Source organism: Schistocerca gregaria, unplaced genomic scaffold, assembly GCF_023897955.1.
Source record: "Schistocerca gregaria isolate iqSchGreg1 unplaced genomic scaffold, iqSchGreg1.2 ptg000474l, whole genome shotgun sequence".
Lineage (NCBI taxonomy): Eukaryota > Metazoa > Arthropoda > Insecta > Orthoptera > Acrididae > Schistocerca > Schistocerca gregaria.
Window position 1 is genome coordinate 2000848 of NW_026061887.1, and position 5224 is coordinate 2006071.

The following is a 5224-nucleotide window of genomic DNA, read 5'->3' on the forward strand; positions in this document are numbered from 1 at the left end:
TTTGAGTGGGTCGACGCTGCCACCACAGCAAAAGAAGGCCACAGAGAAACAGAAAGGGTAGTTCGCGTGGATATCTTAACAACAACACGGTGCAGAACGGAAATCAACAGAAGGAACTGTCATCAATATGACGGAGAAAGAGGTCGATGCGGGTGCCATTTCGGCGCTTAAGAAAGGTCTTAACTTCGCACCAGCGCCTCAGAGGATCCCTGTCTATGATGATATAAGTGGGGTTGAACAAGCAATCCGTAAGATGCCTAGTGAGAATGCTGACGAAATTCATCGCGAAACGTGTCGCATCATTTCAAAATCTAAACCACCGAGGTCTAACTTGACTAGGGCTAAACGCAATAGTCTTCACGCACTCCGCAACGACGCACTCATCGTGGTTCTGCCAGTCGACAAGGGCAATGCATCCGTCATTCTAAATAAAGCTGACTACGATGCCAAAATTCAGTTAATGCTTGAAGAGGATATATAGCGTTAACTGCCACGGGACCCGACGTCAAGAATAATGAGGAAGACATCAGAGCTTCTAAAACAGTCAATGCTGGAAGAGGGCGTTATTAAGACTCTGCTCCCTCAGGCGCCGAGACCACCTACGCTTTATGGACTACCAGAAATCCACAACCGGATTCTCCTCTTCGTCCCATTGTGAACACCATTGGGTCACCCACTTATAGACTGTCAGAACACCTGACCAGCCTCCTTGCACCGCATGTGGGTCGTTGTGTGCATCACATCAAGAACACCGTCGACTTTCTCAACAGAATTGAACAACTGTGTCTTAGTCAAGGAGATATGATGGTTAGTTTTGGTGTGGTCTCCCTGTTTACACGTGTTCCGGTCAAAGACTGTATAGATCTCCTCTCACAATTATCTGATAGCACAATTGTGGGACTGTTTAAGCACACAGTGACATAGTCGTACTTCCTACATGGCGGCCAGTATTTCGACCAGTTGGACGGCGTGGCTATGGGAAGCCCTCTGGCTCTATCCATAGCCAAACTTTTTATGGCAAAATTTGAAGACTTCGCCTTGGACACGGCTCCAGCTAAACCAAGTTGCCTTTAGCGTTACGTTGATGACACTTTCATCATGTAGCCCCATGGTCGTGAATTTTGGAACACGTGAACAGCATTCACGGCCACATCAAGTGTAAGATGGAAGTCGAGACAGAGGGTACATTGCCCTTGCTTGACGTCCTCATTCGACGGAAAACCAAGGGGCACCTCAGCCGCAGTGTCTACAGAAAACCGACACACACACACACACACACACACACACACACACACACACACACACACACACACACACACACACACACACACAGAGATCAGTATCTGCACGCTCTCAGCCACCACCATCCGGCACAAAAACGTGGCGTTCTGAATACCCTCGTCCATCGTGCTAAAGTCGTCCCAGGCGCAGCAAGTCTGCCACTAGAACTGAGCCACCTCCGAAACGTCTTCCGGGAAAACGGGTACAGCCACGGACAGGTATCATAGGCTATATCTGGCGCGACACGCAAAAAACAAACTAAGAGAGAAGAGAACACCACCGAAGAAGAAAACAAGAAACTTGTGTTTTAGCCTTTCTGTGGTACAGTGTCGGGAAAGATTAGCCGGCTCCTGAAGAGATATAACATTTCATCGGTGTTCAGGTCCCCAGCAAAAATTCGTCAGCTCATAAGGCCTGTGAAGGACTACCTAGGGCTAAGAACGCCTGGAGTGTACAAGATACCATGTCAGTGTGGCTGTTACTACGTCGGCCAAACAGTACGCATGGTAGAGCAACGTCGGAAAGGAACACGAGAGGTGCTTACACCTACGCTATCCAGAAAAATCAGCCGTGGAAGAACACGCCTTAGAAAATGGACACCGAATTCTATTCGACGAAACATCTGTCGTTATGAAAGCGGAGGGATTTTGCGATAGCGTCATAAAAGAAGCTATTGAAATAAAAACCGCTGAAAACACCATCAACAAGGACGGATGTTTGCAGCTCAGCACAGCCTGGGACCCGGCTATCGCGATGTTAAAACGGGCGCGATGGACGCGGTATGAAAACATGATCATATATGGCGTGGAAGAGAGCACCAGTGACGTCACATCCAGCAGTGCGGCTGTATAACGACGCGGCCACGGCGACACAGCAGTCAGTCTTACCACTTGAGAATGACCGGGGAGAGCTCAGTCGAAAGCCCGTGGGATTTTAACCACCCGACGCGGCTGGAAACCAGCAAATTTTTATTAACTATCCAATCTTCTCATAAAATTCACCATTAAACTGGAAATAAGATGATAAAAGCACATGTTCAAATAAGGCCGTAATGTTCTTATCAAGATGTTGGCTGATAAGAGAAAGAGTCCTTTAAAGGTACCGGTGCATAATGACAGCAACGTCAGGCTAAATAATAATGATGTGGTAGTTAGTTTTGACGTGTTAAGTCTCTGAATAAAATCCATAGAATTACGAATGTGGCGACTCCATTTTCCTACCAATTGTTTTAATTAGGAAGCCAAGTGTTTGGCAGAAAAATACGTCGGTGAACCAATAGCGCTCGTTATAGGTCTCATAGACCTCTACACTCTCATACTTAGACATTTTGTGAACTTTAGGAAGACCATAATATCTCGGTGGTACTTCTTTTGACTTCCTTTGGTAGTGATGAAGCGTTCAGCAAGGCAGCAGTCCATACTGTCACCTTGATAGTAGGATCTTTGTTAATCTTCCGGTATGCACCAGAACTAAGTAGACCACATAGCTCTTCCTTGTAGACTTTCTGAGGCAAAAGGACCGGAGCATTACCCGCACGCGCTGCAGTCGGAAAACTATAAGCGCGACGCCATAGATAGTACAAGGGTACTAATATCGATACGCGCTGCTGCTGCGACTCACGGAGAGAGAGGATAACAGCATAACCGCGAGAGACTAATCACAGAATATCAACCAAAACCAAGATTTAATGGGAAGCATAACATGAGCCAGCCACGGCTCAACCTCCCGCCCTCAAACAAACACGATGCCGGAAGGGGAAGGGGGCTACTTAACCATCAGACGAACTAACTGGATTTAACCTGGCTAAGGTGAACCCAGTACTGGTTACCGGAATGGTTATCCTTAACCAGCAGATTCACCGGGCCTAAAATGCGCAAATTGGTGCTAGGCCCCAGAAAATGAGGAGTAAATTTACTCATATTTCCGACACGCACCTGCCTACTGGGGAAACTACGGACATAGACCTGATCTCCTGGCCTCCCTCTAAATGTTCGCCGATTACGATTGTAACGCTCACCTTGATTATTATGGACCCTGAGTATATTACGTCTGGGACGGTTCCAGTTTTCATTGATGACTTGAGGAACTAGATCTTGAATTCCCCACAAGTTCTAAAAAGGGGAATTAACAGGATAGGAAAGGATCAAAGAGGCGGGAGTAGCTCCCAAGGCTTCATGATTGGTGGTATTAAAAGCAAAACTAAGCCAAGGAAGACTAGAGTCCCACTTACTAGGCGTTTTCTGAAATCAAAGCGGATTTACGGTTTCGGTTAACCCTCTCCGTAAAGCATGCCTGCGGATAATACGACGCAGTCGTGATATGCTTGACACCGTTCTGAAAATAGGACGCCTTGAAAGGAGCCGAAAGGAAGGCCGGCGCATTATCGCTAACAATTTTCTTAGGGGGGCCAAAAACAATGAAAACTTTAGTTAAATGAGAAATAGTGGTGGTAGCAGTGACGTTACGGCTCGGAAGGAGCCAAGTGAATCCGGAGAACGCATCAATAATAACTAACACGTATCGATGACCTTTCTTAGTACGAAGAAAGGGTCCTAGATAATCGATATAGAGCTTGTGCGTAGGACAGGACTCGCGCTCAGAGCTCAGCAAACCCTGTTGAAGAGCATTCTTGGGTTTGACTACATTATACAGCCGATATTGCTATACCATCTCTCTGACATTTCGCTCCATGGAGGGCCAAGAGGCTTTGACTTTTTTCAGAGTCTTAGGAACTTATAAGTGGCTACCCACCAACGAATCATGAAAGTACCGAAAAACCGGGCGCACCAGAGCTACTGGCAAACTTCTTTAACTGCTTCGCATGCCCGACCCTTTTACGCAGAATGCAACTGTTAATAATATACTCATGCGACAGTTCCCCAGCCAAATAGGGTCCTGATCCCGACGCTAAACGACATCAAACTAAAGAGGAATTTCTCCCAATCCTGCCTTCATCTGTCTCCCGGGTTCCCTCACTAGGTGTAGATTCGGCGAACTACCGGCTGAGGACATCCGCAAGGATATTTTCAGTGTCTCTCACGTGTTTAACTTCAAATTAAATGCGTACCTCTCATCTGGCACTACGGCCAGTTTTACGCGGCCTAGCCAGCACCCAGCTCAAAGCCTGATTGTCGGCTTCTAACTGAAATTCCCGATGCTCAAGGCAGAAGTGATACTTCTCCAATGCAAACAAAACGGCCAACGCCTTGCACTCGTAGATGGAGTACTTAAGTTCGGCGCCAGTGAACCGACGAGACGCGTAAGCTAATGGCTGCGTCTGACCTTCGAACAGCTCCAATACCAGCATTAGATGTGTCATTTTGGACAATAAGCCTTTTATTAAAGTGTGGTACTCCTAGAAATGGAGGATTGGCTACAGCTGCCTTAATATACTCAAACGCGGGCTCCTGGACAGGTCCTTATTCAAAACGCACTCTCTTCCGGCACTGTTCGTTTGAGGTCGCGGCCAACTAAGCAAAATTAGGGACAAAACGATAAAATAGTTCAACATGCCTATGAACCTAGCAAATTCCGCGTTTATCAGTAGGCGGAGGCAACGCCCGTATGGTCTTAGTTCGCTCTTGTTCGATGCGAATACTCTGACCTGACACTAGGTGAAGTAAGAAGAACACCTGCTGCGTTTCTAATGTCATCTTACTGGGTTTAACAGTCAGCCAGGCTCCCTGAAACCTCGAAAGAACTTTCTGGATATGATCCAAATGGTCCTGAAACGAACGGCTATAGATGACTAAATCGTCCAAATAATTATAGGCAAACACTAATTTCAAGTCCCTAAGGATATTATCCAGCAAACGAGTTGCCAAACCAAAAGGAACTCTGTCAAACAGATTCCAATCAGTACAAAATGCGGTAACATGTTTACATTCTTCAGCTAATGGAATCTGATAACAGGCTTGGTTCAAACCAAGAACAGTAAACCAAT